Here is a 23,964-nt window from a genome sequence, read left to right as displayed (position 1 = left end):
TGGCCTTATCTATAAGACTTGGCAGATCTGGCCAGTTGGTGTGGGGGTCGAGGAGTTTGTACAGAGAGAGAGCTTGTGATATATTCTATTGTCAGTAAAGTGACTCTTAAAACTTATTACTTGTCTGGCTCATTGCTTCAACTGGCATCTAGCCTGTCACTATACTGTTCTGCATCCTGGGCATCTGCTTGCGCCAGATGCAACATCCAACATAAAGTGGTATACAAATTAAATACATACATGCATAATAATTCTCAAAATAATATCCCAAAGTTACATTTTCTTCCTTGTGTGTGTGCATTTCTGCAAGTGCATGCACACACATAATTCCCTCACTTTGAAAGAGACACACCCAGTTTGAAGTTCATCTCTTTGGTCTTGCCTCAAAATCTGATCTTGTGGCTTTGCTATGTTCTGGGCCAGCTGAAGTTCCTCAAATAATTTTACTGAAAAGCTTTTCAAGATCTGAGCTTGCTTGATCAAAGCAAAGAACTCTGCAGAGCAGCTACTCTTCTGAAAAATTTCCAAGATCTCTGTTAGAGCAGCTAGATAGCTCAAATCTATGGTCTCACAGCATTCAGTTCAGTGTTAGGGAAATTTTGGCTAATTAGCCCTACAATTAACTCCTTAGCCAACAGAAAATGCCTAACTTAGAAATTAGTCTACTTAGAGCAGTTAACATTTAAACATTCTTAATCTTGGCAATACAGAAACAAAGCATGGCACTATGAACCACTATATTAGAACCATTTGGAAACACAACCTAAGCAGGTGCACATATTAAAATATCCACATCTGGCTTTAAAAAAAAAAAACTTCGGTTCAAAAGGAAAGAACAAAGGGGCAGACACTATAAGGCCAGGAAGTCAACTTTGACATTTGTCTGACAATGACACCTCTTTAGGCAGTTGTTTTAACCTCTTCACAGTAATACCTTAGTTAACAAAGAAGATGCATTTCTGGACATTGCTTCTTTAACAGAAACTTTGGTACCAAAGGTAGGAATAACATGGAAAGAATAGGGATAGGTTCCTGTACCTGGTCATAGATGGTGGGGGAAGATTCAACAGGGGCTTCACCTCAAAGCAAAGGCAGAGGCTTTAAAGTTTATCCATAGCAAAGCAAACGAGGTCAGTTGCACTTTTAAAAAAGCCTTCCTTAAAAACAGCTTTGTTCCTGGAGAATTTGTTAATTTAAGTATTACTATATTCCTCTAACAGTTCTTCTGCTCTCTAGCTATTTTTGTAGTTACTAGAAATGTATTTCTTCTAATCTCTTAACCTTCTGGCTAGTTCCATTACACAGACATTCTCCCATGCCCCTTTAATAAAGAGACAACAGCATAGCAGGTATAGTTAAAAGACTGACTGATCAAATTCTGTCCTAGTTGTATGCAAGACTCATTATTTTAGATGAAAATTGAATGGCTGCATCCACAGGAAAATGTTTTTTTTTTTAAAAAGAAATGAACTGAATATCCAATATATATCCACCATTTATAGGTGAGTTTAAATTAATGCCACAACCTCTTTAGCAAAGGCCTCTGCAGTGCATTGTTTCCCTGCCTTACTCTCCTATGGCTGCTTGATGATAAATTATAATGAACAGTATGTATGCCACCAGTGCCAAAACAGTATTTCAGCCAACTAAAATACATGATTGTTTATGCATAGATTATTTTCAAACGACGTGTTTTTCTTCTGGCAAGAGTGATTCACCTTTAAAATGCATTAAAATGAGTATCCTTGCCAGAAGTGGTGATAAAGCAACACACACCAAAAGTCACGTTGCTTATCTATCTAGCTTAGCATTGTCTATCCTGACTGGTAGCAGCTTCCCAGGGTTTCAGGCAGGGAGTCTCTCCCAGCTCTCCCTGGAGATGCCGGGGTTGAACATGGGACCTTCTGCATGCAAAGCAGATGCTCTGCCATCCTACAAATGAGTGAGAAGCTATGCAATGTCCAAATAATTACAGAGCTATTTGAACCAGATTCAGATATTTAAAGAAAGGGGGGTATAGCGAAAACATGCAGGGGTTACATTAACATTATGGCTAAGGCAAACAAAATTGGGAAAGGCTATTCACAGATAGGGTATGAATGACATGAGCTAAAATACAATGCAAGTTTTTCAACCGTTTTCACTGTTTTGATTTTATCTTTGAGCTGTGTTATCACTTAAAACGGCATGGGTCTGTTCTGTTCCACAATGGCCTTCAGCAAAAAAGCAATCTTCATAAGCATGTGGGAATCAAATTACTTGAGTGAAATGAGCTAGAGGAGTCTCACAGGTAACCAATTGCTGGAGATGCAGCTCAGACAATTCTGGCGAAAGGCTCAATTTCACAAAAGATAAAACAGGTAAAGGTAATAAGAGTGACACTGGCCTATGTTGCTGCAGTGAGCATGCTTTCAGAATACTGAAAAGGACAAGGGCACAAAAAGCCAAGGGTGCATTAGCCAGCAGAGAGAGGCAAGAGGCACAACAACTTAAGAGAGATGCATCTGACAGGTTTGCTCTTAAGGGGAAAAGTAGATTATTTACACCCCAATATGTACCTTTTTGAGGAATGTGGCCTTCCAATCTTAAAGAGAGAACTCTCATATTCTCCCAAAGCAATCAATAAAATGGATGAAGGAAGTCCTCATGATAGCACATTATCAATGCTTCTAGGCCTCAGGTCACACCATAGATATAGGAGACCAAGACCCATGCCAAGATGGCTTCCCCCACTCCTCCACCTGGTATATTAATTTAACTTGCTGGTAATGATAAGATGGTCCAGCTATTCTAATGGTTGCATTTTCCCTCTCCACATAATCCCTCTCCTGGTATGACACGCATGGTATATTACACAGAAAACAAAACTGGTTTAGTAACCATTCTGCACATAGCAGGCTGGCAGCCATTTCCCAAGGTCATACACTGCAGTTATGGGAAGGGTTATTGGCTGTTGTTGGCTATATGGCCTGGTCTGCTGTTTAGCCCAGTCTGCAGAGGTATTTCTCTATGCACCACTCTACCAAAAGAAGAGTTATATCAGCCAGGGGGCAGGGGGCAGATCTATATCTGCATTCATTTGGTCATGTTAAAATGCATTTGGTTGAACTAACTCTCATGGACAAAATACACAGTGTGTTAAAGGGTCCTTAGTCTGCACCACAAGGACCCAAGAAAGGTTCTCTCTTGGTCTGCCCCCAAGGTGGAAACTCATCAGAACAGATGGGGAGTGAGTAAAACAGATTATTTTGGGTACATACTCAAATTCATTTGAGAAATATAATCAAGTAAGGAAAGAGCAACCATGCTTTAATGGGGGGGGGACAAAGTAAGGCCCGAATTGTATGTCCATTTGATTAAACTTTTGTTATCTTTGGAAGAGAACCATGATGACAAAGGTCCTGTGCTGATGTCCGTATTAGTGAACAAATGAACACATGGCAAAGGGATCGGGATTGCACCTTCTCTAGCCTTCATACATTCAATGTGCTGTTTTCACAAGAAACTACATGTGTTCACCAAAACACATATAGGCTCCCTAAATGTGATCCATATCCTGCAAAAATGGAGAATGCAGATTGTACATGTGCTCCTGTGAAAACAGCACCATCAACATATGAGAGGAAGTGTAGAGTATTGGGTCAGTGTTATTATGACTGTAATTGTTTGAGTATGTCTTTAATCTATTGTTCTGCCAGTAATTATTTAGGGCTGCCTGGAAAACACATACAGGCATGCCCCCTGTGGGTTTTTCTTCCTGTTCTTTCTTCTTCTTCTTCTAGAATATTCAGTAAAGAAAATGCTGGCAGCAGAAAACTCTCCTCTGACTCCTGGGTCTTTTTGGGTAAAGGGTAGCAGGAGGACTTAACACTGGCGACAAGGATGGGATAAAACATTAAAGCTCTATACCTAACTTCATCTCTGGGGAGAGAGAGAGAAAGAGACTTGGTCACAGTGAGTAAAGAAAAGGGGCTACAACAAGATGGCTAGCTATATTGGAAAGATTGATGTATTTGATTGTGCAACAGATATTAGACACTATACACAGAGAGGATTGAACAGTATTTTCAAGCAAATGAGATTGCTACTGAAAAAAAGTGTCTGTTATACTGAGCTCTATGGGAGGCAAAGCATACAGTTTACTAAGAAGTTTGACTGCTCCACAAAAGCCTTTACTATGCAGCTTTGCAGAATTATAATGCAGGAGCATTTGGCACCATAAACGAAACCAGAATATGCAGCTGAACGTAAAAGATTATCTGAACACTGCCAATTTGATGAGGGGCTAAATGATGCCTTGAGAGACCAGCTGGTCTGTGGAATTCTGAAAAAAAGCATCCAGAAAAGACTCTTAACAGAGGCAGATTTAACATTTAAGAAAGCAACTGAAATTGCTATATCTATGGAAACCACTGCCAAAGATGCAATAGAATTGAAGTCAGGAGAGAAAGCAAACATGAACAAGCTTGCAATAATATGTAAATGGAGGACAACAGGTTCAAATTAACTGTGCTATCATTGTGGCAAAGGTTCACACACACCAGCTCAACACAGTTTTAGAAGTGAAATGTGCAGAAAATAGAATAAAATGGGATGTATTCAGAGAGTCTGTCGCTCAGGTAAAAGGCAACCATTTGCTTAAGAAAAAGATAATCAATCGAGCCACCACTTTAAAAAAGGTACAAAAGTGCATGCTCTAGAGGAAAAACCTGAAAATGGAAGTGAAACAGGGCTAGCTAGTCTGCAAATCTGTAAAATAAAGGGTGGACTAAGACAAGTAATATGGCTACACCAGAAGTGAATGGCAAAACAATATCAATGCAACTGGACATAAATGTAAATCTACTGCCTTCAAATCGATTATGACTTATGGCGACCCTATGAATAGGGTTTTCATGAGGCTGAGAGGCAGTGACTGGCCCAAAGTCACCCAGTGAGCTTCATGGCTATGTTGGGATTTGAACCCTGGTCTTCCAGGTCATAGTCCAACACCAGCATTTCAGACATGCTAAACTAAAGGCTTCAGAACTACAGTTGAAAACATATACTGGAGAAAAGATAATTCCCATTGGAATGACACCTGTAACCATGAGATAAAATAACCAACAAAAGAAATTGGACTTATATGTTCTGAAAACAGGTGGACCAGCACTCTGGGGTTGTGATTGTTTGAGGAAGCTGCAGCTGGATTGGTGTGCCAGCAAGCACAATCCCAATCTTCCCCTCTCCCCCCTCCAGCTGCACACTGAACATCTCCACAAGGCTAAAGACTTCCCCTTCCTGTGTTACATATGATCAGACACCCTGAGTGTCCAATTACGCAATATAAGCATATTGTGTTGTGACAATTTAACAGGGAAGCATCTAACCTACTCTTAAAAGGCATTACATGCCTAATTTAAAATAACAGTATGTGGACAATGAAAACTATAACTTTTCCAGTCCTCGACAATTTAAGGAGGACGAAAATTGCTACAGCGTTGTTTTTAGTTATTTTCAGGTTACACAGAAAAGCTAAGATCCCCCCTTCTCTTATGTATATATAGGATCAGCTGTGGGAGTGAGAGAAAAAATCTTGCTTGTTTTATCATCAGTTAATGCACCCACACACAAAAAAGCCATTAACAAATATTCAGGCACTGTGTGGTTCACATTTCACATGATGCACTTCAAGAAAATGGAAACAGGCTATTTCTGCAGGCGCAGAAGATTAAATGGGGAAAATGCCAGAAAAGAGATTCACTCCAATGCATTTTAATGACTGCACAATGGAAGAATGGCATTCTTAGGCACTTTTAACCGTGAAATCTAGTGTTGCCTGAAAGCCTATCTACAGTAGTAAACAGGTATGGATTGGTGTTTGCTAACATAATCCATCTGCTGTATCACTTTTGTTTTACTTCAGGCTCTCTGACAGCTTCTAAGTACATCTCTCTGACCTTAATGCAGTTATTTACATGTTCTAGTGCTTTACACAGTGTTTGCTTTCAGAGTAATTCATAAAACAGAGGTGAATACACATCAGCAAACATTCCTCCATGCCTCAGCTAATTAGAAATGTAACTAAACCAGAACATTCCTCAGTGGGATTAAGATGACTGATAATTTTGGCTGGGTTCTGAAATCCTGAGTCCTTTTTCTTTTCTTTTCTTTTTAACCAATCCACGAAGAAAGCGAACAACTTTTGATTTAAAAAATTACAATGTCAAAACAGAATTTTAATATCTCTCTGTTCTTGTGTAATATGCAGGAATGCAACACTTTGAAATGGGGAAAGCTATTTCATCCTTCCATATTTGCTAATAATTTTCTTGATTGTCATATTTAGAGTGCATGATGATTCTTAGAATGTTCAAATCAGTGGTGGCATCTGATGTGGAGAGCAGTCTTTTATTTTCCAAGTTCAATTGAAAGAAGAGTTCCTTGATCGTAACTGATCATAACTCTCCTCTGAAAGTTAATGTTACTAGAAGGGGAGGGAGATGTATTCAGAATACACATCACAATGGTGTGCAGCTGAACATTCCCTGGGTATTACACTTTGATCACAGTACTACATCTTGGAGGAGAGGTGCAGAAACCAGTCAAATACAAACAGACAGATGCCACTTGAGACAAGATCTATTGTAGGCACTTGCCCACAAGGTTGGAAACAGGTCCTATGCATATAATCTTGTGCAAGAAATATTTCAGGAACTCATTTTAGTAAACTAAACTTCACTATTGCTGGAGGCAAAGGAGTGATTTTTTTTTCTTTAACAAGTGTTTTGCTAAAAGAACGGGGAAAAAGCTCTGGCCGTAGCAATTTGGTTGATCTTTTTTCTTGGCACTCATTTATTTCTCCACCTCTGTAAGGAAGTTCTGCATAGTGAATTAGAACAGTGGAAGTTAACAGCAGTCCTTCACAAGTTACAGTATCATATTTCATTTAAACCTTGTTACCACACCAATTCTCACCATAAATACACAGTTATACATCACTGTAGCCAGTGGAAGCAAGTCCATTAGGGCAATCAGAGCTCAGGCCTACCAAGTGAAATGGTGAGCAATTTTTTTGTGTTGTTTAAGTTTCCCCTATAATCTTAAAGCCACACTCTTCCCTGTCCCACACATTCTTCCATAATCTATTTCAATGTAGAGTATCCTGAATACTGTTGCATGCCACCCCAGTCTCTGAGCGATGAGAGATCTCCAGGGTTTTCCCAGGGTTTGGTTTCCTTGGAAAGAAGGTCAGCGGAGACTGTGATGTCTTTATGAAATATGGTTTGTTTATTTACACACACTCCAATCTGAGCTTAAGATGGAGGGGTTCAAAGCCTCAGCAGTTCAATAGATCTTGCATTTTCAGAAGGCATCTTAAAGCCATGGTACAGAGAGACAGTCTCTCTGCCTGCCTCCAGTTCCCAGCCTTTCCTTCAACTCAACTCGAAATTCAAGCCTCTCCTTGGCCTCAGGCAGGGTGGGGGGGGGCTCTCCTGAAGAGTTTCAATAACAATAGAATCTCCCTGGCCCAGGACCATTAACTCACCTGGCCACTCTATTAGGCTAACAATAGGCTCTCTGGGCTCCTGCTGGGAGGAAGGGCAGGATATAAATAAATAGGCTCATCTGACCAGCGGAGCAGGTTTCTGACCCCCAGGTGCAGGGTTCCAAATTAGAGGCTGGAAAGGGACTCATATAAATCATCCATCTCAACCCCAAACCCGTAACAATACTTTTCTATCAATCTCCTATTCTCTGGCCAATCAGCCCTCTGTACCACTGAGCCAATCTCAATCCAAAAGGATTGATGTGGCCTGGAGGTCCCACCCATCTGTCTATAGGCAGAAAAAGCATGAGATGCATTAAAAAAAAGGAGCAGGTCTGAGCATACTCAGAACTGTTTCTTTCAAGCCCGCGCTTCTAAACAGCTCCAAGCAGGTGTTTTGTAGGCAGGGAGGCAGGAGAAGGGAGTGGTTGTTAGTTTGAACAGCTTGGGGTTTGTTTTTTTAATTAGTATTTGCTAAGAAAGAAACAGTGGGCAGCATTTCTTTCTGTATGACAAATATTTATCCATTTTTTACTTTTTAAACTATTTACATTTATTTTTGTGATTGGGCTGGGAAATATTATAGGACAATTGACAGGAGAAATTGTGGACTGTCTAAGCAGACATAGGATTGCACTGTAAGGAGATGATTTGGTCAGTTAACAACTCTTCTTCTGCAAGCTTCTTTGCCCACAAAGGCTTTTGCAAGTTTAAGAGGAGGTTGCAGTAAGTACATCTCCTGTAGTCCCACCCAGACTCTTCTTTCTACAAGTTTGTTTGTTCACAGGGGCTTTTAGAAAGTTGGAAGGGGAGAGTGTTGTGGTCCTAAGTCTCTGCTTTCCCATGGCCCATCAGCTCCCTCTTTTGCAAGTGTGTTTGCTCACTAAGCTTTTTTTTTGTGGGGGGGTGACTGCCCTCCTTTCCTGTAAGTTTGTTTGCCCATTGGAAATTTAAGAGGAGGTGATGGATCATTGCTCCGATCCAGCTTTTGCAATCCTAACCCCACTTATCTGGGTGTAAGCCCCATGGAATGCAATATAACTTAGTTTTGAGGATGGTTTGGATTACACTCTAAACTGGTGACTAGCCCAATTAACACTGCGCTGTTCTTTTCAGATCTCTGTCCGCATCAATAAAGTTTGCAGTGCATTCCTATATATAACAAAATAAGTGCACCAATTCCACTACCACCACCACCACCACCACCACCCCATGCATCCTCTCTGCTTCATTCCCATCCTGTTTGGTGATGGTTAAAGCTCATCATTTCTATGCAATCAATTTGTGGGGTAGGCATGAGGTAGTGAGTGACAACATACATACCTTACAGCAGCCATTCTGTATTAGGCCACACCTTGTGGCGGCCATTGTGGAAATGATGCCCATGGCAGTTTTTCCAAAATCCAAAAGCACTTCCAGACTCAAAAGGGTTGGTGACCACTGTTGTATGAGGTAAGTCAGCCTGGCCACTCCCACTTTTCAATGTTTTTAGCCACAGTATGAAGTCAGAGCTGTGACTGATGAGTAAGCTATTTGGACACCAGAACCATAGGAATCTCTCTCTGGGGAAATTATTCTACAACATTTTAAAAACCTGTCAGTTATCTAAGTGGTTTTTCCATTGGGGCAGAATGTTGGAAAGTGGAAGCAGGGATTTTAACTGAGGAATTAGGGGAAATATTGACTGTATTCATTTCCTTGCTATTTTATCTGTAAACATGTTTTTGTTGTTATATGTCTTCAAGTCGATTACGACTTATGGTGGCCCTATGAATCAGAGACCTCCAATAGCATCTGTTATAAACCACCCTGTTCAGATCTTGCAAGTTCTTTTATGGAATCAATCCATCTCTTGTTTGGTCTTCCTCTTTTTCTACTCCCTTCTGTTTTTCCCAGCATTATCGCCTTTTCTAGTGAATCATGTCTTTTCATTATAGTAAAAAAAAATTGAGATTATTTTAAAAATGAAAGTAAATCACTCTGTTTCCCCCTCCCCCACACGCACACAGTGACGGCAGGCCTAAAATAACTCCTCTTAGGAAATTAATCCCCTGTACACACTAACTTGGAAGTAAGATCAACTGAACACAAGTACACTTATGCATTTAAAACATGCAGTAATCAGGCCAGATTAAGATTGGCTGAAGCCTTGGAACTACACTAATTTGCAGGGGCCAGGCAGAATAACATGGCCATTTATTGTACAAAGAATTTTCACTCTGGTTAAAGAAACCAAAATTTGATGCCTATGTTACAAACACTAAGTCCCTTTTGCATTTTATCGCTGCTTCTATATCTCTGCAACAGCCAAGTGAGGTAGGTTAGGCTAAAAGTTGGTAACTGGCCCAAGGCAGGAAGTGAACAAAAACAATGAGTTGTGAGTTTAAAATGTGAAAAAGCACATGCTCAGAGTATTTTCTTTATATCAACTCTGATAAAATGTTTTTGCTAGTGTTTTGCTGCAGATTGTAAAACTCCCCATGCTCAGATTATTTGTGCAGTCCACAAAAGTTTATGCCATGATAAATTTTTTACTCGTGCAGATTGCACAAGACTTGTTTTGTGGTACCTTATTTCATGTGTTCATTTCAAGGAGGAGTCCCCATCTTGGGAACTACACCAGGGCCCTCAACCACACTAAACCAGCCTAGATTACTGCATAAACTTTCATGGATTACCAAAAATTATGCATCTGATGAAGTGAGCTCTAGCCCAAGAAATCTTATGTCATAATATATTTTTTTAGTCTTTAAGGTGGTAGTACTGTTCAGTTGTTTTGCCAGAATTGTACTGTAAGCTACTTTACAGGGTTCTTGTGAGGATAACAGACTATACAACACTTTGGCAAATTTAAAATGCTATTTTAAAAAAGTAGGAAGCTGCAGGGGACGGTTCAGATTAGAACAGAGTGTGTAGATCCTATATGTAGTATGGGAAGATGAATACGCCCTGCTGCATGCATGTATGCGCACACATACATATAAACCCATCCCAACAGGCAACCACACAGTGGATTTGCTGAGGACCTATATGCAGGCCTGAATATGCTGGTTGTGTCCTAGCTTCTTTTTTCTTTGTTTTCTCGGTTGGGTTTTTTCATGATTCCAAACCTGTCCACTCTCTCCCCTAATTCAAAAACAGGGAAAGGCAGGATGAGATACGATTTTTTAATGTTAATTATTCCTTATTTGTCCATATTCCATTTATGTCTTCACTAGAACCTACTCTCTGTTGGACCTGATTTTGTTTGCTGAATCCTGAAATGGAACTAGTGGTATGTGACCTTGAGTCTTCGTAATCTGTGCTTAGGGCATGCCCCCACTTAGGAAAGAGCTCTGTCCCCTGGCTGGGACCACTACCTGGTACAGAGCAACATAAATTAGCTTATGGCAGTCATGGTCTCGGAAATGATGTAATGCTGTTTAAAAAGAATTTGAGAAAGTCATAGAGCAGTGGTTCTTCACATTTTGTGAGTCACAGATCCCTTTGAGAATCTGATGAAATCTATGGATCCCCATAAATAAATACAATTTATTTTATGGCATTGGACATTGATTTTTTTTTTTGCAGCCACTTCATGGACTTCCTGAAGTCCATCCATTGCCCACAGGCTAAGAACCCCTGGCATAGAGATTTGATCTATCAGTTCCTAGGCAAGAAGTTTAAGAATATAACCTTCAAATTCCAAGGAATTTGAAATATCCTCCTTATTCATTCTGCCCAGCTGGTTGCTATAGATTTTCTCTTGGGCCACAGTGGTTAACCATTGTAGACTGTGCTGAATTGGATGGACCATTGCTCTACTTGTTCTGATAGCTGGATGGACCATTGCTCTACTTGTTCTGACAGCCGCATGACTAATCCAAAAACGTAACATTTGAATTAGCAGAGGCTGTGCAAGCCCTGGACTGGTGCCTGGATTCAGTGGTGGATGAGGACTAATAAACTGACTCTGAATCCTGGCAAGATGGAGACTCAGTGGATGGTTCCAGAATCTAGATAACTGGTCAGTTGCCTGCTTTGGAAGATGATGGACTTCCCCTGAAGGAGCAGGTTTGTAGTCTGGAGGTGCTCCTGGACCCATCTTTGTCACTAGGGGCCCAGGGGCCCTCAGTGGTTAGGACTGCATTTTACCAGCTTAGGTTGGTAAGACAGCTATGACTGTTTCTGGATTGCCTTCTCTGTTGTCTTTTCAGCACCTGCTAATGATGTTCCTCTTTCAACAAGCTTTCTAAAAATTTTAGCCCAGTTCGTTTCTGTTTTGGGTGTAATTGATTTTCTGTATGCGCTGTTGTTGTTTTAGAGTGTTATAATTGTTTTTTAAAAATTGTTTTTATATGCAGTTGTTTTAACTATTTTTATCTACCTAACTGCTTTATATACATTATATTGTAAATCACTTCAGGATGCTTCATGGGAAAGAAATAATAATGACAACAACAATAATAATATAGAACCAGCACATGATACAGTTCTGAAAAGGCAGCAGCACTTCAAAGCATATGACCTGATTCCATGCTCCCTTTTTCAACATTTACAAAGTACATGTCATTAATCATTTAAAGGGAATAAAGGGGAAAACATTGATTACACTGCAAGTAAGCATCATATAAAAGTATTTTTGCTTCCAACTTCTGTTCTTGATTTCTGCATTAACATCAGTCTGAAAAAAGCCAGTAATGTCTTTAAGGGGAGCATGAGGATAGTGCACGGAGTAGGGAGAGGAAAAAACCAACAATACAGCACATAAAACACATGTTAAAAATAATGGCTCCTTTATGGAATGTTTTAAAGACAAACCAGTCATGACGCAATCCTTTTGACACCAATTCTCCTATCAAGTCATGATGACATTTCATATTTCTTATCCATATAAGTTATTAGTGAGGCTCCTGACTTATGATTCACGTCTGGAGTCAACTGAAAGTCTGCTGATAAAACAGACTGATTGCTAAACTTGTAGCACTGCAAATATTATATTGTGCATTCATACATACAACAAAACAAACTCTTATAATTTTTAGGTGTTTCTCCATAAGTATGAAACCCTAGAATTTACTGTCAGGAAAGAGGAAACTGAACTCCTACCTCTGAGGTTTTAAGAAAAATCCCAGGACTGAGGTAGTAACCCTATTCAGATAATATATCCAGACTGAGTGAAAACACATGGGGCATGCTCAGTTGAAAATTTACATGGAGACTATGCCAGTACAATTGCTCTGTTCCTGGAATGGTGAACCCCACCCTTTCTGTCTTTCTTTTGCAGTGGTATGGAACTGGCGGAGAGTTCTACACATGTAGGCTCCATGTAAGCGGAAGCGAGGAACAACAAAAAGGGGTTTTTCAGATATGTTCGAAGCAAGAGAAAGACCAAGGAAACGGTGGGACTGCTGCTCAATGAGGATGGCAAAATGTTGACAGGTAACGAGGAAAAGGCAGAACTGCTCAACACCAATTTTGCCTCTGTTTTCTCCCAAAAAGGGAACAGTGTGCAACCTTGCATCGGTAGCAATCTCAGTAAGGGGTCGGGACTGCAGTTCGAGATTGATAAGGAGATACTCAGGAAATACCTAGTTAACCTAAATGAGTTCAAATCTCCAGGGCCTGATGAACTGCATCCCAGAGTATTGAACGAATTAGCGGATGTACTCTCAGAACCTCTTGATATCATCTTTGAGAAATCCTGGAGAACGGGAGAGGTGCCGGAGGATTGGAGACGGGCAAACGTCATCCCGCTCTTTAAAAAGGGTAAAAAAGAAGATCCGGGGAATTACAGGCCGGTCAGTCTGACTTCAATACCGGGAAAGATATTAGAACGGATAATAAAAGAGTCCATTGGCAACTATCTACATGACAATGCTGTGATTAGTAGGAGCCAGCATGGGTTTGTCAAGAAAAAATCCTGTCAAACTAATCTCATCTCTTTTTTTGATCAGGTCACTAGTTTAGTAGATGGTGGAAATGCTGTAGATGTCATCTATCTAGATTTCAGCAAAGCGTTTCACAAAGTCCCCCACGACCTTTTGATTAGCGAACTCGTCAAATGCGGACTAGATGGAAATACTGTCAGGTGGATTCACAACTGGTTGGAAAACCGTACTCAAAGAGTGGTCGTCGGTGGCTCTGCTTCGGACTGGAAGGAGGTCTTGAGTGGAGTGCCACAGGGTTCTGTCCTGGGGCCGATACTCTTCAACATTTTTATCAATGACTTAGACGATGGGGTGGAGGGAAGCCTTATGAACTTTGCGGATGATACAAAACTGGGAGGGATAGCTAACACAATGGAAGACAGCAATAAAATCCAAAGGGACCTGGATAGACTAGAAAATTGGGCTGAAATTAATAAAATGACATTCAGTAAAGACAAATGCAGGATTTAGGCCACATAAACAAAATGCACGGGTACAGGATGGGAAATACCCGGCTTAGCAGTAGTACGTGTGAGAAGGACCTTGGAATTGTAGTGAATCGCAAGTTGAACATGACCCAGCAGTGTGATGCTGCGGCAAAAAAGGCAAATGCGGTTTTGGGATGCATAAACAGAGCTATAGTTTCCAGGTCGAGGGAAGTAATAGTCCCACTATATTCTGCATTGGTCAGGCCTCATCTGGAATACTGCGTTCAGTTCTGGGCGCCTCATTTTAAGAAAGATATAGACAAGTTAGAGCAGGTTCAGAAGAGGGTGACGAGGATGATAGCCGGTATGGAGAACAAGTCTTATGAGGAAAGGTTGAAGGAACTTGGCATGTTCAGTCTGGTGAAGAGAAGGCTGAGGGGTGACATGATTGCACTCTTTAAGTACCTGAAGGGCTGTCACATAGAGGAGGGTACAGATTTGTTCTCTGCTGCCCCAGAGGGTAGGACTAGGTCTAATGGTTTTAAGTTGCAGGAGCGTAGATTCAGATTGGACATTAGAAGGAACTTCTTGACAGTAAGGGCAGTTTACTGGAACCGACTGCCTAGGGAGGTGGTGGGATCCCCTTCACTGGATGTCTTCAAGCAGAGGCTGGACGGCTATCTGCGGGAGATGCTCTAGCTGTGGATTTCCTGCTGTGAGCAGGGGGTTGGACTCGATGGCCTACAAGGCCCCTTCCAACTCTATGATTCTATGATTCTATGTAGACATTCAACTGAACCCATGTAGGTTGGTGGCAGAACCTACTGCCACAATTCTGCATGCAAGCAAGCAAGCAAGCATACACGCATGCATGCATGCATGCACACACACACACACACACACACACACACACTCACTCACTCACCCTGGATATGTTGCTTGAATAGTGCTATAGCAACACCAAAAACAGGGTATTCAACAGTGCAATTTGAAGCTCAGATAAGTACTTGTCTTTCATCTACATTGCCCTGCTTAAACTTGGTTACTGAATCACGTAATGTAAGTCCATGTATGATCAATATATAGTCAAACTGATAATGAACATGTGGACAAAAGGGGTGAGGGACTCGCTTGAAAAAATCTTCTGTGGGTACCTGAACTTGTCTACAGTTGCTCTCAACTACATGATATACAACTTACTGTGGCAATTGCAAAAAATGCTGCTGAATGAACATATTTACAATTTCCCCAGGATATGTATCTAATGCTTTCCTGCTGGATACATTGAACTGCAATGCAGATTTCATGCAAGCTCAGAAACATAATTTTTTGGAGGAAATGTTACATTTCCAATAGCAACTGCACATGTACTGATGAACAGGTACTCTTCAGGACTTGTTTAACACTTCACATAGCACCCATATCACACTTCATGTGCCTTAGACTTCTAAAAATCTATTTTGAAATACTACAGATAGGCTGTTCCACTAACGATTGCAATGATTTATAACAGCAATGTTTTAAATGTTGTATCATGGATATTTTCATTATACATGGCTTGTGAAAGCAATGGAAATGGAAGCAAAAAAGGGAAGTTAGCAAAACACCAAAATGAGATAATTAACGATAATTCATAGTCTAGGCAATGTGCAGTTTAACATGCATAATAATATAAATTGTATTAAATAACTATTTATGTAGACACAAGATATACTAATAATTAGTGTTGCTTTGCAGGCTGCCATTATGAATTCCGAAGTCGCAGTAGCGTAGAAGGCAGCTGTTAGGACCCATCTCACCATAGTGGGGGGGGGGGGAGCACATTTATTTATTAATTTTTTATCTTGTCCTTTCTTCAATAAGCTCAGAGCAGCAAACATAGTTTTCTGTGTGTCCTGTTTTGTTTTCACAACAATCCTTTGAATTAGCTTGGGCTATGAGAGAATGACCGGCCTAAGGTCACATGATGAGCTTTGTGGCACACCAAGACTTCATTGTCTACATTAATTTCCTGGGCTGATTTAGGGTACCATCTTCACTTAATATTTGTTCAATAAAAATAGATTCATTTGTCTCTCAAACAGAAGGCGCCCACCACAGGGCAGGACAGTGAGTGACTCATAAGAATAAGCCTCTTATCAGAGACTGGCAGCTGACATGCCTGCCAAGAAAATTCTGGAAAGTATATCCCATCACTGAGAAAGCACAATGTTTAGCTTTAGGGACAATTCACACAAACACTGTATTTTGATATTGTTGTGTATCAAAATACATTTAAAATACATATATATTGAGAGAAAATACATTTTGAAATATGTATTTGGGGAGAAAATAAATCTAAAAAATATGTATTTAGATGCATATTTAAACTGAGTTTTTAATTTGTTTTTTAAATGCAGATTGCATGAGACATGGAATAGAAGGGATAAACACATGAAACACATGAAAAAGTGTCAGAGGCTGAGAATAGACTGACCCACCTATTGTATCTCTCACGCATGCATGCAACATAAATAGTTGCCGATTGTAAACAGCACACCATTTCTCTGGAGTGACCCAGCACGAGCAGCCACCTCATTGTGAAAACAAGGCCACAAGGAGCAGCCAGTGCATGCCATGGAATGTCGTGAGTGGCTGGGCTTCTGTATGGGGAGGGCCAGGGATGGTTGTATGGTTCCAGATTTAGGAGGCTCAGCCATAGCCCCATGCCTTCTCTCTGTCTCTCTGTCTCTGTGGGTGGGGGATTGGGCCAATGCCCCCAAAGGGGGGCAACAGGCAAGTGAGGAAGCAGAGGTGATTTCTAGCCACAATCTCCCTCCCTCCTGCTCACTCTGGGTAACTGAGGAGGAGCCTGGAGTTAAACAAATTGGGCAGAGAAGCGAGAAGGGTATGTGGTTGTGGCTGAGCCTTCTAAACCTGGAACCATACAACCAACCCTGGCTCTCCCCATACAGAGGCCCAGCCATTCATTACATTCCATGGCATGACCCTTTCTCTTGTGAGCCTATCCTGCAACATGCAGGGACATCATTGGCAAAGTGCTGGTGTTGCAATTGCTGTGAAGCTCTGGAGCGAGGGAAATGTCATGAGGTTCAGAACTGCCCTGCTACTGCCATTTTTCAGAAAGGGTGAAAAACCTAGCTCTTTTGGAAGGCCTGTGTCTGCTGAGTGGGCATATTTTGCCCTGTGTTGTAGCTGCTCTTTATGTTGGTGTTTTATTATTTTTATGGTTTCATTCTGCTAGAAGCCACCTCTAGATGGAAAGGCAGGGATAAATGTTTTCAATAAATATTAAATGCTGGAAAAAATGTCTGAAAATCTCAATCAAATATCCCCCAAAGAAATCTGGAGCTTGGTATTGGTATTAACCAGTTTCAGTAATTGCATGGCACTTGGTCTGTTCCTGAACTCTGATATTTTATTATATTTCAACCATATCTGATTTCTAAACTAAGCCTGTTCTCTGTATTGATGTCAAAATACAGCAAAAGCAATTTAGAATAAAGTCCAAAGCAGTAGTCAAGTGTGGAATCACCCCATCATTTGTTGAACTAAATAGCAGCAGGATATGGCTTCATTTGCTTCTGAGATCCCAACAAGGTTAAACACCTATTTGAATCCACTGATTTAAATACATAAAATCTATTGTTCCTTCCAAAACAAACACTTGGAATTCATATTTATGGTTTCCCAAGAACTAATGCTAAAAGAGCATAGTGAAATGTTAAGGTAGGCACCATAAACTATTCAATTATGGTGTCAAGATTCCAAATCTCTAGGCATAAAGCTTCTCCCACTTAAGTTAGTTCATGGGTTACAAAATTAAAACCAGACAACATTATATATTTACCATGTGATCATCAATCCAGGGGTTAATTTAAAAAAAAGTAGCTGTGGGGGGCTTGATCCAGATTTGGACCATAGTATATTGGGAAGAAGGGTTGATTCTTCCTCTCTAATTGTTTTCTCACCTGAATTTGCCATCTCATAGCTACCACTTGCCTCTGTGTTTTCTACCCATTAACATCTGAACTCTTCCCAGTCCTCAATATGCCCCACCCAGTTATCTGTGAGATTTCAATACCAACCAAGCTAACAGAGTTTCCTTCTGCGCAGAAATTACATTACAAACATTCTGACAGTTTTGTTTCCTGAGCAGTTGGAATGCTCAAAAACATTCCAGGCTATCATACTGTCGTATCCAGGATAGGACTCAGGAACCAGACCAGTTGATGAAAGCAATTCAGTCTTTATTAAAGTAATTATCCAGACACAAACTATGTCTTCTCATGAAGTTGCACTACAAAAACATATCCTGCGACATACAAGAGAGTTGACAGAACAAGGGGTCACTATCTCTCCCGTCCCTTAAGAAGGGGGAAAACGGGCGCGAATTCTCTCACTCCGCCTCAAAGTGCTCTCATCCACCACCCTTCTCTCCCCCCTCCGTTCTCTTTGCTTTAGCTGCCTCCTGGTGCGCGGTGAAGGAGGAAGCACGTCCCCCTCCCCTTCTGAAGGCTCTGACTCTGGTATGGGTGAGAGCGGGGGGGCAATGTGTAAACTGTCTGGCGGTTTCTCTTTGCTTGTCCCTGGCTCAGGAGGCCCTCCCTCTCCCTCTAACTGCTCTGAACTCAAGGGGGGAGGAGGCGTGGGAACTTCAAGGGAGTCTGTGAGCCTTCCAAGGTCTTTACTGCTAGACAGTTCTATCTCTGGGATTTCCTCCCCCCCTTCTCCTACTTATTTGCACAACTCAGGATAAATGACCCCCTCCCTTTCTTTGTCTTCTGAATCCTCAGGGCCCCAATCCTGCATCCTGACACATACCAACTGTGAGAAAACAGTGAGAGAGAAAAGATCACCTTTCCTTCCTAGTGCACCATGGTCCAAATCTGGATCACATGGTAAGTATATGATGTCTGCTTTTAATATTTTAACTTATGGGAGAAGCTTTATGTCTAGAGATTTGGAATAGCAGAATAAAGACTTTTAGTGGAAACTTGGTATCACAAGCTTTATCCCACAAGTACAGTACAAACAATACACTAATAGGCAAAACAAAAACAAAATAAAAAACCCCTTGCGGTTTAAGAACATACCTATAGGCAACAGATATTTCTATCAAACTTTAAAAAGCAGGGAAATTGAGCAGCTATAGTTAATGCACCAGGGGAGCAGGAGACCTGAACTCCTCTCCAATATATTTTACTGCCCTACCAATTTGTCAAAATGCAAACACAATTTGGGTTGGTCTTTCACAGTCCAATCCACTTCCTGTGTAGCTTGGAAGAATTTGGTAATGTGTCTCTGAGCATATGGTGAGTGGTGGCAACCCCTGCAATCAGTCCAAACAACAGAAACAAGATATGTGCTCTGGCCACTGGACCTGTCAGGGGAATAGGAGTCTCCAAACAACTCTCAGCACCCTCCATAAACTACACTTACCAGTATTCTTTGGGGGAAGCCATGACTGTCTAAAGTAAAACAAAAGTCTGGTGTGGATGTGGCCACCTGATTAGTCAAACCAAACAGCTGTGAGTCTGGCTTTTAGAACACTACTGACAGTTATTCTTACTGAGCATGCCCAAGCTTATCATTGACTCCAATATTAAATTTCTTAAATTAATAAAAAATCACCCAGACATTTTTTTAAACTTTTGAACCACAGAAGATGAAGATCAGAGTATGGGGCAAGGTCAGTAACAGGATTACAGGTACTCTGTGAACATGGCTGATTTTTAATTAATTTCAACAAATTATGAGACCACTGACAGAAAAGAATCCAACAGGGGTCTGGATTTTTTTTCTTTTGTTTTACACTTTGAACTCTTGATTGTCTCTGACTGTTTTGTGTATCGCCATGAAAACTTAGAGGGTTGTTAAGCAAGCATTTCTTGTGGCTGTATAATATAGAAATGCTGAAAGGCCCATGTTGAGTTAATTCTATGTATGAAATATTGATACCTCCTTGATGAAACAGCTATTTTTTGTAATGCTTAAATATGGGAACATTCTCATAATTTCAGTGGTAATCCAGACTGTCTATGAACATATAGCAGAAACATAGTAGTCTTGATGTATCAGCTAAATCTAATTCTGTGTTTGTTATGGGAAGAACAAGCAATTCAGCCATGGTACAGTACTAGTGGTTTGTATTTTGTAAGCTGCAATTACAGGAAGTGATGGCTAACGTTATTGTGAATGAGAAGCAACACACACTCATTTAATCTCATCTGGTGAACAAAGCAAGTGAAGGCCATCTTAATCTATCCTCATGCCCAGAAAATAATCTAAGAGTAAAGATGAATGGACAAAGAGTAAGCACACACACACAGATGGATGGACTACACACACATACACACAGAGGGAAGGAGGGAGGGAGGGAGACTCTGAAACAAAATGCAACATTTAAGGTATTATGGGACATCAAATGCATGCATTTGAAAATGAGATAACAAGGCCTTCAGAATGATACATGTTCCAGTAGATGATTGATAGGTTGATTGAATAAAATTTATATAACACTTGAATGTAAAGACCTCTAAGCAGTTTACAAAAAACATAATGGTATATTTGTACATATTATACAGCGAACAAGGGCCACGCTCTAATCAGGGGCTCTACCAGCCTCATGAAGCTGACACCTAAATACTAAAAGTTGTACATCTTCCATGTGAACATCAGCTTCAGAGTGGATCAAGCAGGCAGTGATCCAAGTGATGCCCATTTCTGATTTCCATGAGATATTTCACAACTTCAGCACCAAGAAACACCAAATATTTACAATTTCCTAAGAGTACACTATGCATTAAATGTACCTGATTGTCTGGTCTTTCATAACTGGTATAGCAGAAGCAGATAATAATGCAGTACTGAAAGCAGTCATTTTGTTTGAGTATTTTATATTGCTATCCCAATAGCTCAAGGTGGTGAGTATAAGAATGTTTCTAGTTTAACAGGAGAAATGAAAATTGATGCAATTTTCCCATGCGGCAGGGCCGCCTGGAATGGGAAAGGTGTTTATTTATGTTTTTTAAATTACATCCTGACTTTCTGATGCCATTCAGAGCAGCCAACAACAGTTAAAACCAGACATAAAATACAATATAATAATAACACAGACAATTCTAACAGCTCAGATGGAGGCATCAGATGAATATCCACCTGCTAAAACAAAGATTCGCCTAAACAAGTATTAGCCAAATGGCAAAACACCCTAAGAGAGAGTAGAGGGGTCACTTGAGCCTCCTGAGTCAAATAGTTCCTATGGCCATAGAGAAGGCCCTTACTCTAGTCCCCATCAACCAAACCTCCATCACAGTTTGGACATAAAGGAGGGCAACTCCATCAGATCTTAGGGCAGGGGTAGGCTGGAATGGGAGACGGCAGTCCCTAAGGTATCCTGGACCTAAGTCATAATCATTCTGACATAGCATATGACAGATAAGATCTTGCATAAAACACCCACACTCTTGTCTTCCCTACTACAGGAAGAATCCTTCTTAGACACACAGCAAGCTTGCACTGGCTCATCTAGGATTCCTCTTCAACCCCTGTGAGCACAGTTCTGTCAGGATGAAGAGAACAGAAATGTGAGGCTCATGGGTACGATGGCATGCTTTATCAAAGCACTTTCCAAGTCTCTCCATGTTTCCTTTTTATTATCCATGATTGGGCTGGCAGTCATCAGCCTATAAGAACTGCACCAGAACTGCAGTTTGCTACGGATCAGACTAGGAAAAAGAATTTTAAAAAAACAAATAGGCTTCTTTTTAGGGGGGGGGAAAGGGGGGGGAGAAGACAAACTTTATTTATGCCACCCTGGACTCCTTTGGGATGAAGGTTAAGATAGAAATTTAATAAATAAATAAATACAATATAGTATTTTAAATATTGCACAAAGACACCGCAGGAGTTATATAAAAGGCATGGTACTACCTGAGGGACATTTTATCTGGCTGCATTTATTCTGTCTACAAATGGAGTATTGATCTTTTGTTTTTGTACATTATGCAGTTTGATTCCCCACTCTAATCTTCCTGAGACAGTAATAGTATCAGGGGAAGGGCTTGCATAGGACTGCTAGCTACAATATTCGGAGATGAGCTCAGAAATGGCTAGGAATTCTTTTCGGTGTCTCTTGGTTATTTAATGAGCTCTACATTTCACTTTACACTGGGTCACTTTGTATTCTAACCATTGCTACATAAAGCCCATTTTCTAAAGAAATGAGCATATGTGTGGTAAGGCTGACACTGTTATCTCAACATCTCTTATATCAATATCTCAAATATTAAATGTTCAGAGATTCCTCATCACTACTGCCACCACTTTCTGTGCCTAAAGTTTCAGCTGCAAACACATTTTGTGGACAAACATACTTCTGTAATTTATGTACAGTTACGCATTTGTTAATAGCAGGGGGTAGTCGTCTGGGGTCTCAGGGGGTCTTAAACCCCTTACCTTTTTGGAAGCCAGGTCCCAGCAGGGTCCCTGTGCTAATCAGCATGAAAGGGGAGTGTGTTAGCCACTGAGAAGAGTCTTCTAACTTGCTTTCTTGTCCTTTCCTGCTGATTGGAGCCAATCAGAGAGAAAGGAGGTGAGTCAGCCACTGTGAAGACTCTAGCAACAGGTAGATAAACATGTAGACTCTGAATTCAGTAATTCAAGCAATATCTCTGGCAGTGAGAAAGGACAGTCAAATGGTGACAGTGTTAGAGAAGCAGAAAGCAGCATTCAAGCCTGGCCAGATTATTCTATAATCTTAGAAGGGGGCATGATTGTGACTATTAAGAAGGAACCCTGCACTTCTAAATTTGCCACTACAATACTGGTTGATAGGAACATAGCAAGCTGCCTTATACTGAGTCAGGCCATTGGTCCATCGAGCTCAGTACTATCCAAACTAACTGGTAGCAGCTCTCCGAGGTTTCAGACAAGGAGACTTTTCCCAGCTGTACCTAGAGAGGTTAGGGATTGAACTTGGGACCTTCTGCATGCAAAGCAAATGCTCTACTTCTCAGCAAAAACCTGCTTTTGTGTGTGTGTGGGGGGGGTTGTTAGGTACTAAAATACTCAGGGTACAGGCCCATGCCACAAATTTTCATAAAATATCCATATCCTAGTTCATATGAATAAATGGAAATTTAGGTCTCTGAACTCACTAAGATGGGATGGAGAACCTTTTTTGCTCTGTGGCCATATCCTTATCAGGATCTGTTTTGCAGGCCAAATTTGACAGGTGGACAGGGCTGCCTACCTGTCAATCACATGGTGTCATTAAGACATGATTGGCACATAGTTGGGGGTGCCCACCTATCAAAATCCCTTTCACTTCCATTATGTTTCCCCGATTGTGGGGACTTAAAGGAGATGGGGAGACTCTTGCATAAGCCTTTGCAAGTCTCCCTGCACTTCCCTTTTAATTCTCCATGATCAAGGACTTAAAGGGGGAGGGAGGCAAAGACCAAGTCCTCTTCCAAGTCTCCCCTCCTCCTGCTTCAAGACCCCAATCATAGAGAATAAAAAGGAAACATGGAGAGACTTAGAAAGTGCTTTTGCAAGTTTCTTCCTCCTCCTTGTGGAGACTTTAAGGCAGTCCCTGAACTCCTGTTTGAGCAACACAAGCTGCTTCAAAGGACACTTTGTCACCGAGCTTTAATCTCCACTCAGCTGGTGAACACCGATCAGAGAGTAAATCCTGCTGCCTTGGCTGCACGATCTTGTTGCCTGCTGAGAACAGTATCAAGAACACCTGGTCTCTAAAATAGTTTTGTGGCAAGGAATTGTGGGGGAAACATCTTGCCTGAAATGGAGCCTCTGAGCGGCCATGAGATTGTCAGTTCACACAGTTGAACTCAGTTAATTAAGCAGTAAGCAAGAAAGCCTGCTTATGAGCTCGAGACTGGTACTTCAAGGCCACAGGCCTGGGAAGGTTAGTGAGTGCATGACTATTAGTTGCGAAAGCTCCAGAAGATTTCATCATCAGAAAGCCCCCTGACTGGCTAATTAATTCCTGGCTGTTGCTGGGCATTTCTCCATAAGAATAAGACCCAGAGTTTAGGTCTTTGTTCCCCACTGTTCTTTGGTGCTACCTGATGTT

General features: G+C 40.9%; 1 protein-coding gene across 2 annotated transcripts in view; it reads right to left on the bottom strand.

Annotated features, from left to right (window-relative positions):
• The window catches only part of MACROD2 (mono-ADP ribosylhydrolase 2), a 946,657-nt gene that overhangs the window by 15,432 nt on the left and 907,261 nt on the right, over positions 1-23,964 (bottom strand). The gene's annotated exons all lie outside the window — the stretch shown is intronic.

Source organism: Rhineura floridana, chromosome 4 (assembly GCF_030035675.1).
Source record: "Rhineura floridana isolate rRhiFlo1 chromosome 4, rRhiFlo1.hap2, whole genome shotgun sequence".
NCBI lineage: Eukaryota > Metazoa > Chordata > Lepidosauria > Squamata > Rhineuridae > Rhineura > Rhineura floridana.
This window is presented reverse-complemented; position numbering and strand designations above follow the sequence as displayed.